Source organism: Musca domestica, unplaced genomic scaffold (genome assembly GCF_030504385.1).
Source record: "Musca domestica strain aabys unplaced genomic scaffold, Musca_domestica.polishedcontigs.V.1.1 5, whole genome shotgun sequence".
Classification (NCBI taxonomy): domain Eukaryota; kingdom Metazoa; phylum Arthropoda; class Insecta; order Diptera; family Muscidae; genus Musca; species Musca domestica.
This window is the reverse complement of record NW_026712346.1, coordinates 26,768,294-26,783,268: the sequence shown is the minus strand read 5'-3', so window position 1 is coordinate 26,783,268 and position 14,975 is coordinate 26,768,294. Positions and strand designations below refer to the sequence as shown.

The window sequence follows — 14,975 nt, the reverse complement described above, 5'->3', positions numbered from 1 at the left end:
GATTAATTGGATTCTCAAAGGGTTATTCACTGTTTGGCTTATATTTCACTGTTAAAACAAATACATTCACAAATTTATGTGTACTATTATTTTTATTAGCGGCGGGCTAAGGTGTACGTACATCGAAACGATGAGATGTGCATAGTAGTCAATTGGTAAATTTTTCGAAAGGTTGTGTGGTAGCGTGTTTAATTTTTTACAAATCTAATCACAAATTCCCAACTAAAGTTAAAAAAAAATAAAACGAATTATTTTATAAGGAATTATTTTAAAATTATTTTTGAAAATGCAGCCTGATATGTTTACTCTTGCAGGCATAATGTTAATGAAGAAAATTTTTATCTTCAAATAAATTTGAAAGCTCAAATCTTAATAAGCTTTATAAAAAATTCTAAAAAACTTTTCAGAACTTTTATATTTACATCAAAATATAACATTCTTCACAAAAAGTCATAATTTACGGGGGAAAGTTACAAAATCCCCCAAATACTTCATACTACCAATGTACAGGCATTCTGTGACAAACGGTTATGTTTTTTCAATTATGAATTTAAACACAATTTGTTAATCTTTTTTTAATTTCTTGAAGAAATATTCCCAAAAAGAAATTCCTCTTTACAGGCAAATAGAACACTAAAACACTTGGAAATTATTTTCTTCTCCAATTTTTGAAAATAATAAATCATTTCCAAATTCTCTAAATACATCGGGGAAAAATAATTGTGTAATTCCATTCAGAGAAAATTCATATTCAAATTTCTTGAAATGCGTATAAAACATTTAAAAATTTTGTTGAAAAAGGAAAAAACATATTTCATACATCATTCTTAAGGGATATATGAAAAAAAAAGCTGGTATATTTTAGCTGGTAGTTTTTAAAATTCACATGAAATAACTCGAAGAAATTAAAGGTAGATAATTTTTAAAGGGAAAGGGAAGAAAACAAAATGGACAAAAAAATTCCAATAGCAAAATGTATGTGGTGGTTGTTCCTTGAGTTATAATGTTTTTTTTCTAGGAGGGAGTATCAAAATGATTATAATTTTAATATTACAAGAAAATATCAGTATAGATAATTGAAATAATTTAAATAAAATTAGGAAAAAAGTAAAATATTCGATCAAATAATTCAAAATCAAAAAACTTAAAAAAATAATGTGTACAAAAATAATCAAGGAAAAAAGCAAGCATCAAAAAATCTTATTTTAAAAAATCTTAATAGTTATTGAAAAATAATCAAATCCCTAAATTATTTTTATTTATTACAGAAAAGTACTAAAAACTATAGATTGAGTGGAAAACAAGAAAAAAAGCTGTAAGTTCGGCCGGGCCGAATTTTTAATACCCTCCACCATTAGGTACAAATTTGGCAATTTCCAAAAAAAAAATACCGTTAAAATCTTACCGAATGCTTATACGACGACGTGGGCCTGCATAGGCAACTTTTGTCATAAATTATTACAATATTTAAATGCGAAACTTGAAGAAAAATCTGTTTATAATGTAGCTAAAATCGTCAAAATACCGAATATGGGGGGTACCGTTATATGGGGGCTATACGAAGACGTGGACCTGCACAGACAATTTTTTGACTTTGGATGAAGTATCCATTACGAACTTCAAATACCAAATATGAAACGATTCCGGTAAACAATGTCGCTACAATCATCAAAATACCGAATATCGGGGGGTACCGTTATATGGGGGCTATATGAAGACGTGGACCTGCACAAATAATTTTCTGTCTTAGGCTCTAGTATCCATTACGAACTTCAAATACCAAATTTGAAATAATTCCGGTGAATAATGTCGCTAAAATCATCAAAATACCGAATATCGGGAGGTACCGTTATATGGGGGCTATATGATAACTTGGACCTACATGGCCCATTTACGAACTTAACCTGCCTACTGGGAAAATATACATGTGTGCAAAATTTTAGCCTTCTATCTCAATTTGTTCGAAAGATAGCGTGATTACAACAGACAGACGGACAGACAGACAGACAGACAGACACACAGACGGACATGGCTAAATCGTCTTAGACTTTTACGCTGATCAAGAATATATATACTTTTTTGGGTCTGACATGAATATTTCGAGGAGTTACAAACAGAATGACAAAATTAATATACCCTCCATAGTATGGTGGAGGGTATAAAAAAATATCTTTCCATCTTAGTACGAGCTATTTTTCACTTCACTAGAGATATGCACACAAACACTGTTAACACTGTAATAACGTTGCCATCGCAATTTCAATTTTATTTCCCAAAATTCATTACATTAAATTAAACTTACTCTAACACAAATTTTATTTGTTTTTCCAGAGATTTATAATTGTGTTTTGATTAAATTGGGCAAGGCCAGCCAACTTTTATGTATGTAAATATGTAGAGTTTTTTTAACATTTTTAAGTTCGAAAAAAAGGGAATAAAAACGAGATTATCAATTAACTTATACTACTTACAGCTAATGGGCATTGCCCTTAAAAACTCAATAACAAACAAAACAATAACATAACAAAACAGAATAATGTAAGTCTCAGTTAATATAATGCATTCCATGTGTAAAGAATTAGTTTGCAATGTAAGTGTTTACATTTTTTTAACATAAAATTTAATATTATAAAATTATACTCCATTGAATTTATATGTATATAAAATTATATTATGAATAATAATCATAATAATATTTATTATTTTTATTACTATTTTTTTATATTAAATTTATTTATTATTTATTATTATTGGTCAATAGAATAAATAGTGTTGTGAAAATTATATGATCCATATCTTCTATGGTAGAATACAATTTTGCCCTCATTATTGAAAATTTTGCCATCATTGTATAGTGTTAGAAAGCTCATAGGTGGTAGGTACTCACCGTTTGCCATGATGGTGTTCAGCTCATTGCTTGTTACACTACAGTTAAATATGTTTTGATTACTATGGATTGTGCACTTCTCCAGGTATTTTAACGCTATATTGACCAATTCAATTCTGTCAATTTTACTTTTTTCATAAAGTAATAAGTTTTTAGGACTTCTTAGTCTACCAAATTCATTTCTAGCATTTTCCTCTCTAGTATTCTAATTCTTTACATTTGATGTGCCGATATTGTGAACCAAATGGGGAATGCATATGACATAGCTGGTCTTACAAGTTGTTTGTACAAAATAAGCTTTACATTCTGCGTTAGACCATCCCTCTTACCTATCATACTTCGCAGTTTGGCAAATACGGCCTTTCATTTGCTAAGTACATAATCAATATGTCTTGTGAATTGTATATCTGATTGAAGTATTACTCCAAGATTTTTTATTATGTTAGTATTATGAATAACACTATTCCCTGTTTTAACTGCAGGAATGAATTTCCTCGCATTTCTGCATACTGATCCCGGCTTCTCCTTAAATATAATTGATCGGCATTTATCTATGTTAAGGGTTAATTTCCACATATCGAAGTATTGCTTCAAATCTTGCAGATATTTTGTTACTAATTTTTCAGCTGATTTTGCCCTATGATGTGTTGCTGCTACTATTATGTCGTCTGTAAAGATTGAGGCCATGACCTCTCCAGTTGGCTGTGGGATATCAGCGAGGAATAGGTTGAAAAGAACAGGGCCCAGCACTGATCCCTGTGCGACCCCTGTTTTTAATGTGTTTTTTTTTTTTCTGAATTATGGCCATCAGTGGTGACATAATAACTTCTATTTTAAAGGTAATTTTTGACAATTCGGGTAATATTGGGGTTGATATTGTATTTATTATTCATTTTATATATCAGCCCTTCTTAACACATCGAAAGCTTTGGAAAAATCCAAGCTGACTGCTATGGTGGCTTTTCGTTTGTTTCTACCTTTATTTATCTTGTTTATCAATGTCATTAGGCAATGTGTGGTCGATGTACCTTTTCTAAAACCATATTGATTGTCTTTCAGAATATTGTTATCTTTTATTTGGTCACTTTTTTTGTAACAAAATTATTTCAAAAAGCTTTCCAAATGATGATAAGAGTGAGATAGGCCTGTAGCTGTTCGGATTTGTGGGATCTTTACCTGGTTTAAGTACAGGTATAATTTTTGCTATTTTCCATTTCTTTGGGTAATAGCCAATATTTAAACAATGGTTCAATATTTATGTTAGAAATTCCCATGAAGCAATATTTGTTCGTTTAAGAACATAATTACGAACGCCGTCATTTCCGAAGCTTTTCTTAATGTTAAGGGTTTTTATTATTGCACTTACTTGACTAGTTGTAACGAATTGCTCATTATTCGTGGTAAAGACTGATGTGTTACTACCATCAGCTAATAGTTCAGGGCAAAATTGAACTAATGGCTGTTCACTGAAAGATGTTCTATTGTTTGAGGATAATGAGTTTCCATTAGAAAAAATTTTTGCTAAAAGATTAATTTTGCCCTTACTGGAAACAATTTCCGCTCCTAGCTCATCAATGAGGCAGTCTATTCTTGTTTTTGGGCTTAATCCACAAACAGCTTTTGTTTGTTGAAACATGTTTTCATTAGCTGATATGCTATTTACATATCTGGTATAATACTGTTCTTCTAAACAAGAAATTTGTTGTTTAATTAGCCTATCCCATTTTCTAATTTGTGATCCTAATGATATGCTTCATTAGAGTTAACAATTCTATTTCTTCTTAGATTCTTCTTTTGCGCCAATAAATTAAGAATTTCAGGTGGTAGGTCCGGGAGAAGATTTTTTTTTTCGATAATGTTGTTTAATACTATTTTCTATAGCCGTGTTAAAAGCAACAGTCATATTTTCAATAGTGGAATCTATTTAACTGACTGTTGCATTTCTGTCCTTAGGAAGGCATATTTGTGCTAATTTTGCTCCTAATTCATTATTAAATTGACGAATATTCATGCTTTGAAATCAAATATTTTCTCCGGTTCTTCATTGCCTATATTATTTAATAATATATCAAGAAAAACAGCTATATGAACAGAGTTACAATCACCCGTCTCAAGCCCAGTAATCGCCCTTCGCGGGTGATTCGTTATCAAGAAAACGTCTATAAAAGAATCCGTCGTCGGTGTTACCCTGCTTGATACTTCTTTTTTTTTTCATTTCTATATTTGAGGTAGAAAGAACCCAGTCATTTAATATTCGACCATTAGCATTTGTCTGGTGGCCTCCCCAAAAGCGGGTGTTTTGCATTTAGGTCAGCACCTTTATTGCTTCGTTAGGACCTATTATGTCAGATAACTTATCTAGATCTTTTTTTTTAGTAATATGTCACTGAGATAAAACATTGTTTGCCCGCCTCAGATTTTTCTTGGTCAGTTTTCAGTTCTTTATAACTTACTGCAAAGTCACTTTTTTCATGCCGGTTATAAAATGTTTGCCTAAAAGTCTTTGGCAGTCATTATCAAAGGCTCCCATGGCCTGTTTAATAAAAGGGTAGTTTGCCCTTTTTTGTTGTCAATAGCACTTTTTGTTGGGGGGATTTTCATAGCAATAGAAATTTAGGATAAGTAATATTTGGCTTATTAGCTACATTGTTATTTGTGTTGGCTTTTGCAGCCGCTTTCGTTTGGTCCATTCTTTCTAATATTTCAAGCCGTTTTGGACATTTTTTGTAACTTTGAATTTAACGCATTTAACCGGGATTCCCTTTGTCTTAATTTTTTTACCTATATTTGCGTCAGTTGTTATTGTTTCCTCAGTATTTTGGTCTTTGGACGGTATGTGACACTTTCCACGTTCATGTCGACTAGCACATTTTACGCAATTTGGAAACATCCTACAATTGATAGAGATATGGCCATGTCTTTGGCAATTTTTACACTGTGGAAGATCCACACTCTTATATTTGTCAATGCTAACGCCATTATTTAGAATGAATCTAAGTCAAGAAAAGGATTTTATGTCAGAATCATTGGAAAATTGCACAATTCATTTTGTTCTTTGTAGCTTGACTATTTTAAAATTTTTTAAATTTATTCCTGTATCCTCAATAAAATTTTTAAGATCAGGCTTATCATAGGTATCTGAGACACCCTTAACAATCAGTGTGTGAGGCTTCTCTTCTTTGATGGTGTATGTAAAAAAAGAAATTGTCATATTTTCTAGATATTATCTGACTTTCAGATGTTCTTCATTTTTACTCAGTTAATTGTGAATACATTGTGATTTAGCAAGTTTTTTTAATTTAATTGTAAAGTCTCTAACGTTAACATTATAGATTTTAATAATAGGAGGGCTTGAATTACCTTTTGGTTTAGTTGTTCTTGTAATTGCTGTCTTTCCGCTGTTATCTTGCATGTCCAGTTGCTGGGAAGTCCCTTAGCTGCTATTATTGACCACCGGCATTGCGGATATGTCATCTTCACACTCGTACTCGACAGCTACCATGAGGTCTACGGCTGCAGTGGTACAAATATTGTCGTTGTCATTTATATTTGTCCATTCTTTGGGGATATGGACATCCAAGTTAACACTGCCTGTGGCAATTTTATTAGCAAGTTATTGGATAGTTTTCTTAAATTCTTCGTTTTCTTCTTTTAATTTAGGGTTTTCGTTAAGAACACCTTCATATTTTTTATTAAGTTCAATCAATTGGTCCACTATTGGTGCAGTAGGTTTGTTTTTCTTTTGCATTTCACTTCGATGTAAACGTCAGTATTGTTATTATTACGGTTTGTAGTATTTATGGTAAATTGTGATGATAGCATCAAATTTTGGGTTTGATATGTTAGTGAATTCTTACCTATCGGTATACCAGATGTACACGCACACACAAAGGAGAACATACAATACTAACGGCAAATGTACACATACACATATAACTGTACATACTTTACTTGTGTGTTCAATAGTTGGAGAGAACCTCAAATTTTGTATAAATACGAGCGGAATCATCCGGAAAAAACATTAGTGCTCAAACAGTTCGTGAAGTGATAAGTGAAATAAACTAAAGTAAAAAAATGACTGGTCGTGGTAAAGGTGGTAAAGGCTTGGGAAAAGGTGGCGCTAAACGTCACAGGAAAGTGCTCCGTGGTAACATCCAAGGTATTACCAAGCCAGCTATTAGATGTTTGGCTCGTCGTGGCGGTGTAAAACGTATCTCTGGCCTGATTTACGAAGAAACTCGTGGTGTTCTGAAAGTGTTTTTGGAAAACGTTATTCATGCTGTCACCTACATCGAACATGCTAAGCGTAAAACCGTCACCGCTATGGATGTCGTTTATGCTTTGAAGAGACAAGGCATTTACCTTGTACGGTTTCGGCGGTTAAACAAATTCTTGACGCAATTTGGAGAAATCTTTTTTTTACAACAAAACAATCGGTCCTTTTCAGGACCACAAAATATATCAAAAAAGAGATAAAATCTTGTTGAAATCTATTTTTTTAATTAAAACAAAGAAAAAAATAAACACTTATCTTAGGAAATAAAGAAATTTTAAAATTTTTATTAAATTTCGTTTTCAGCTTTCTCGTATGTGTTTTCTCACAATTCGTGAAAAATATATAAAAATCAAAGAAAGAAAAAATATAAATACTTACTCGTTTCAATTTTCTCAAGAATATTTTCTCCGAAACATTGTTTTACCGAGGTCTCGTATTTTGTTCCCGATCATAAACAAATTAGTTGCGTTTCTTCTTCTTCTTTTTCCTATAATATGAGTATAACATAGAGTCGCTATTGTGATTTTGGACTTTTTTTTAAATAAATTTTTTCCAAAATTTAATTTAAAATCATTGAATATATTTATTAATTAGACCGTTGATTCATTTTATTTCAAAAAATTTCATTAAAAATTGTAAATTATTCACTAATCATTTCCATTAAAATTTTACCGAAAATTTATTTAAAAATTAAATTTTATTTAAAAATTCTTCATTAAATGAATTTTATTTTATTGATGTTAAATTCTCTTATTAAATTTTCAATTAATTTGAATTTAATTTTTCATTAGATTATTTTTTAAAAATCACTATTTCCTTTTATTTAATATTATTTTATTTATTTCCTTATTATTAATTTAAAATTTTTCGATTTCGTCAAAAGCATTCTTCATTTTCATAAAATCTATTTATTATTCTAAATTCCTTTAATTTACCTGCAAATATTTTCATATAAATTTCTTTAAATTTTCACTAATATTTGCCTTAATTTTTAAACATTTTCTTATTTTATTTTAATTTAATTATTAATTTCCATTATTTTATTTTTCGTTGTAATTATTTTCGTTAATTTTAATTTCATTATGTTACTTTTATTCTATTTTTTGTGTTAAAAATTTTCCATAGCACCACAATGTACTTTTATTTTCATGCATGCGTCGATTTATTTCCACCAAAACACTATTCTGCCGCCAAAATTCCCTTGCAAATCATCATATTTCCACCACAACACTATTCTGCCGCCAAAATTCCTTTGCAAATCATCTACTTTATGCCTTCCCGAAGAATGCGCCGGGGTGCGATTTTTTTACATAAAATTACTGCGAGCCACCACCAACTGCCACGTGCTTCTTCTTCGTAGTATACATACTCATTTGGTGACGCCGCGATTTCTCTCTGGCTCTATTCCTGAAATCATAAGAGACAACAACACAAATATGCAACTGAGAACGAAAAACAGTTATTTTGCCAACGTCTCATAGAAAATTATTGAGAATTTTTATTTTTTTCATAGAAATGTAGTTTGAGGGCATTCTTTCTCTTTTGAAATATTTTTTGCCGTCCTGAACAGGACGGATTGGTTGATTTTAGTATGGAATTATACGATGGTCTGTATTCTTCTTCTTCATTCCATAATACCTTCTTTCGAGATAATTTAGGCTTTCTTTTCGGTCTTCTTGGGCAAGAGAACAGCATGGATGTTTGGCAATACACCACCTTGGGCAATGATAATGCCAGACAGCAATTTGTTCAATTCTTCGTCGTTACAGATGGCCAATTGAAAGTGACGGGGAATGATGCGAGTCTTCTTGTTGTCACGGGCAGCATTGCCAGCCAATTCCAAGACTTAAGCAGCCAAATATTCCATGTCATCGGCTAAATAGACGGGAGCACCGGCACCAACACGCTCAGCATAGTTGCCTTTGCGCAACAGACGATGGATACGACCGACGGGGAATTGAAGACCAGCACGATTGGAGACCACGACTTTGCCTTTCCCTTAACTTTGTCACCTTTACCACGACCAGAAATTTTCACTTTATTTTAGTTTTGGACACTTCACTTAAGCACTGAAAAACACAAATGATAAAAAATTGCCTTTTGCCTTTTTGCCCATGGACATATTTATTGAAATCCATTCTTACATCTATACAGGATGGCTTACTGTTATATTATTACAAGGATCATATAGCTTTTCGCCACATACAACATTTTTTTTTGTTTATATTAATTACCGCAAGACAATACTTGACAGCAGAAGTCAGACATATAAATATTACGAAAAAGAAATCTAAAGTTATTTGCTATAAAAAAATACAATTATTAAAAATGAGCGATCTATAAATTAACTTATGCTAAAACTTACTATCTAGGACTAAAACTATGAGTTAAAACTACTATTTACATATGTACAAAAATGACGAAATACAACTCGTATGTATCACTGGGCAGTATTATACACTACGTCAGCAGCATCATACGAGTTGTATCGCCTATGGTAAAATAATAGACGATTATCTATACATAATAAACCCTCATTTTTAAGAGAGGAATAGCAGCTGGTGGCAAATGTTTTTTTGACATTATCGATTGGGCATCATAGGAGTATCTGAGCGCCTCTGCAACAATCTCGTTCTCAAACAACACGCTTTTCTCAACAATTTTTTTGGCCCATTTTATCATGAAGAGATCAATTCTGTCAAAACCAGTCTTGTCATATATGGTTCTACAAGATGTTGATCTGTTAAACCCATTCACCATAAAGCCTTTGCTTAGACCTAGACATGTTCTAAGAACACGACGCTCCCACGTACGTAGCCGTTCCATCTGGTGGGAAGAAATCCAAAACCAAATTGGAAAGGCGTATGTTAATATCGGCCTTATTATTTGGCGATATAAAATCAATTGGCGATATAAAAAAAATTGGGATATACCCCCCCTTATTCTCATAATGCCATGGTAGGTAAAATATATACGTTTTGCCTTTCCCAGAATATAATCTATGTGTCTAATGAAACTATATTTAGAGTCAATTATAACACCTAAATATTTCACGCTGTCAGACAAACTAATTAATTCTGAACCGATTTTAATACCGGGAAATACGAGCGGAAATTTGGGTATGTTGTACAGGCTTACCCTTTATGATCACCGCCGAACATTTGCTAGAGTTCATCTTTAGTCCCCATTTCTGAAAGTACATATATAGCTCTTCTAAGAATATGTTAGCTCTTGTGGTCAGCGTGTTAGCTCTAGGGCCAGTGAAGGCAACCAAAACATCATTTGCATACAATAACTGCAGATCCCTCGGCGAGGCGTTAGGAATATCGCTAACAAAGATGTTGTATAGCAGTGGCCCCAAGAATGAAGCCTGAGGCACTCATGCTGTTACCAATCTACGAGTGGAGATTTGTTCCCCTACCCTATCCGTGAAACAAGGGTCCCGGAGAAAACTCGCTACTATTTTGCTCAAATGTCTATCAAAACCGAAGGTTTCACAGACCATTACGTCATACTGAATCGAATGCTCTTGCAAGGTCAATGCTTACAGCAATAGTACCACATCTTCTATCCAACCCACGAATGACATGTGTTGAGAAGGCAGTGAGCGCATGTGAGGTCGAATGTCCTGTTTTATACCCGAACTGATTATCCTTAATTATTCGCTTATCTTCTACTATCAGTTTCAATCTCTTCTTAATGAAGGATTCCAGCAATTTGGCAAAGGCTGACAATAGCGAAATGGGTCGATAATTGCCACACCCTTCAGAGTTGGAGCCTATCTTAAAAAAAGCACTAGCATTGCCTCCTTTCATGCCTTTGGAAAGTATCCCAAATTTAGGCAGTGATTTAACAGGATTGCTAGAAAGGTGAAGGTTACCTCCACTGCCTTCCTCAATGCCACGTCTGGAATACCATCGATTCCGCTTGACTTTTTCGCGGGCCGATTTGCCAGAGCAATGCCTACTTCACTTGGCCTTACAAAACCGCATTGGTTCCACATATTGGTGTTATTTATGGAGTTACCATCTGCAGAGAAAGTGTCGCTAAAACACACCACCGTATGCCGATCGTCCAATCCCTCAACCGCCGGATTAACTGAGCTGATAAAGGACTGGTCAACCGGTCCATTTGTGGGATGTAGGGCACCCTGGAAATAATTTGCTAAAGCTTCAGGCTTGAGCCTATCATCTGTAATGACTAAACCGGAAGAATCCCGAAGGTTCCCAATTCCATTCCTACTCTTGAGGCCCGCTGCCATTTTCACTTTATGAAAAGTTTTACTATTTAGACGAATGTTTTCTAAATATTATTTAAATCTATCATATCTGAAAATTCGTATACAGTCCTCAATAATGCGATCAAGATTGCGAATATCCGCTCTTAGTATTGCATGTCTCTCTGTATTACCTGACCTCCGAAGAGGTTTACATAATCTCCTTCTATCCCTCATTAAGCTTATGATTCTAGGTGGTAAATCATCAAGGGAACCCGGTCTATATCTCTTTTTTGGAACCGCAATCTCAATCGCACCACGAAAGAGCGTGCACAAATCTTCTATGCATCTGTCAATTTCTGATTCTGACACATTTCTGTCCGCTGGTATGCAGCAGTTATCCAGCCCCAAACGAATTTCCCTCTTATATCGTGCAATATTAATCCCCTCATAATTGAAAAATGTTCGTCTATCGCATGTTTCTATTTCCCCAGCTACTAAGACAAGTTCAAGAGCTCTGTGGTCAGATACATAATCTACTTCATTTACCATGTTACCCCCATCCAATGATGCTAAACCTGGCGTCCTAATAAAAAGGTCAATATATGACCCTGCATTACCAACAAGCCTAGTGGGAATGGAAGATCTTTAAACTTTAAAAAAGAGGTACTCCAAGAGGAACCTAGCTAAATCCCTACCCCTTGCATCTATTTCGGTACCACCCCATAGTTGGTGCTTTGCATTTAAATCAGCACCCACCAATACTTCACCTCTATTATAGAGTTCTGTAATAGAGTCTAAATCCTTCACCTGAAATGAAACATTAGGGCCAAGGTAAAGAGAGACGAAAATTATAGGTGAGTCATCCTCTCTCCATACCCTCACCGCACAAGCCACAATATTTCCAGTACTCATTTCTATCTTTTCAGTCTCTAATCAGGACTGCCGTTCCTCCCCCATGTCGGCGAAATCAAATATTTCCTCCGGTTCTTCATTGTCTATATTATTTAATAATACATCCAGAAAAACAGCTCTATGATCAGAGTTACAATCACCCGTCCCAGTAATAGCCCTTCGCGGGTCCTCTAGACTTATCTGATTCGTTGTCAAGAACACGTCTATAAAAGAATCCCTCGTCGGTGTTACCCTGCTTGGGCCTTCTGTTTTTAAAATTTCTATATTTGAGGTAGAAAGAACCCAGTCATTTAATATTCGATCATTAGCATTTGTCTGGTGGCCTCCCCAAAAGCGGGTGTTTTGCATTTAGGTCAGCACCAATTATTGCTTCGTTTGGACCTATTATGTCAGATAACTTATCTAGATCTTGTTTTAGTAATATGTCACTGGGTCTGAGATAAAGGGATGATAAAAATATCGTTTGCCCGCCTCCGATTTTAATTGGTCTGTTTTCAGTTATTTATAACTTACTACAAAGTCACTTTTTTTACATGCAGGTTATAAAATGTTTGCCTAAAAGTCCTTGGTAGTCAAAGGCTCCCATGGCCTGTTTAATAAAATGGTAGTTTGCCCTTTTTTGTTGTCAATAGCACTTTTTGTTGGGGGGATTTTCATAGCATTTGCATATGATAGATTGTTAGAAATTTAGGATAAGTAATATTTGGCTTATTAGCTACATAGTTATTTGTGTTGGCTTTTGCAGCCGCTTTCTTTTGGGCCATTCTTTCTAATATTTCAAGCCGTTTTGGACATTTTTTGTAACTTTGAAGTTAACGCATTTAACCGGGATTCCCTTTGTCTTAATTTTTTGACCTGTATTTGACCAGTATTTTGGTCTTTGGACGGTATGTGACACTTTCCACGTTCATGTCGACCAGCACATTTTACACAATTTGGAAGCATCCTACAATTGATAGAGATATGGCCATGTCTTTGGGAATTTTTACATAGCGGAAGATCCACACTCTTATATTTTTCAATGCTAACGCCATTATTTAGAATGAATCTAAGTCAAGAAAAGGATTTTATGTCAGAATCATTGGAAAATTGCTCCATCCATTTTGTTCTTTGTAGCTTGACTATTTTAAAATTTTTTAAATTTATTCCTGTATTCTCAATAAAATTTTTAAGATCAGGCGTCTGAGACTCCCTTAACAATCAGTGTGTGAGGCTTCTCTTCTTTGATGGTGTATGTAAATGAAGAAATTTTCATATTTTCTAGATATTCTCTGACTTTCAGATGTTCTTCATTTTTACTCAGTTAATTGTGAATACATTGTGATTTAGCAAGTTTTTTTTAATTTAATTGTAAAGTCTCTAACGTTAACATTATATATTTTAATAATAGGGGGCTGGAAATACGTTTTGTTTTAGTTGTTGTGTTAATTGCTGTCTTTCCGCTATTATCTTGCATGTCCAGTTGCTGCGAAGTCCCTTGGCTGCTATTATTAACCACCGGCATTGCGGATATGTCATCGTCACACTCGTACTCGTCAGCTACCATGAGGTCTACGGCTGCCTCAGTGGTACAAATATTGTCGTTGTTATTTATATTTGTCCACTCTTTGGGGATATGGACATCCACGTTAACACTGCGTGTGGCAATTTTTTAGCAAGTTATTTTATAGTTTTCTTAAATTCTTCGTTTTCTTCTTTTACTTTAGCGTTTTCGTTAAGAACACTTTCATATTTTTTATTAAGTTCAATCAATTGGTCCACTATTGGTGCAGTAGGTTTGTTTTTCTTTTGCATTTCACTTCGATGTAAACGTCAGTATTGTTATTATTACGGTTTGTAGTATTTATGGAAAATTGTGATGATAGCATCAAATTTTGGGTTTGATATGTTAGTGAATTCTTACCTATCGGTATACCAGATGTACACGCACACACAAAGGAGAACATACAATACTAACGGCAAATGTACACATACACATATAACTGTACATACTTTACATGTGTGTTCAATAGTTGGAGAGAGCCTCAAATTTTGTATAAATACGAGCGGAATCATCCGGAAAAAACATTAGTGCTCAATCAGTTCGTGAAGTGATAAGTGAAATAAACTAAAGTAAAAAAATGACTGGTCGTGGTAAAGGTGGTAAAGGCTTGGGAAAAGGTGGCGCTAAACGTCACAGGAAAGTGCTCCGTGGTAACATCCAAGGTATTACCAAGCCAGCTATTAGATGTTTGGCTCGTCGTGGCGGTGTAAAACGTATCTCTGGCCTGATTTACGAAGAAACTCGTGGTGTTCTGAAAGTGTTTTTGGAAAACGTTATTCGTGATGCTGTCACCTACACCGAACATGCTAAGCGTAAAACCGTCACCGCTATGGATGTCGTTTATGCTTTGAAGAGACAAGGCATTTACCTTGTACGGTTTCGGCGGTTAAACAAATTCTTGACGCAATTTGGAGAAATCTTTTTTTTACAACAAAACAATTGTTCCTTTTCAGGACCACAAAATATATCAAAAAAGAGATAAAATCTTGTTGAAATCTATTTTTTTAATTAAAACAAAGAAAAAAATAAACACTTATCTTAGGAAATAAAGAAATTTTAAAATTTTTATTAAATTTCGTTTTCAGCTTTCTCGTATGTGTTTTCTCACAATTCGTGAAAAATATATAAAAATCAAAGA

The 14,975-nt window shown here is 33.8% G+C and overlaps 3 pseudogenes; 2 read left to right on the top strand and 1 right to left on the bottom strand.

Moving 5' to 3' along the window:
- Window positions 1–6,928: 6,928 nt before the first annotated feature.
- Window positions 6,929–7,344, top strand: LOC131804880 (histone H4-like; annotated as a pseudogene).
- Window positions 7,345–8,784: 1,440 nt separating this feature from the next.
- Window positions 8,785–11,424, bottom strand: LOC131805089 (histone H2A-like; annotated as a pseudogene).
- A 2,957-nt stretch (window positions 11,425–14,381) lies between these two features.
- Window positions 14,382–14,727, top strand: LOC131805029 (histone H4-like; annotated as a pseudogene).
- The last annotated feature ends 248 nt before the right edge of the window (window positions 14,728–14,975 follow it).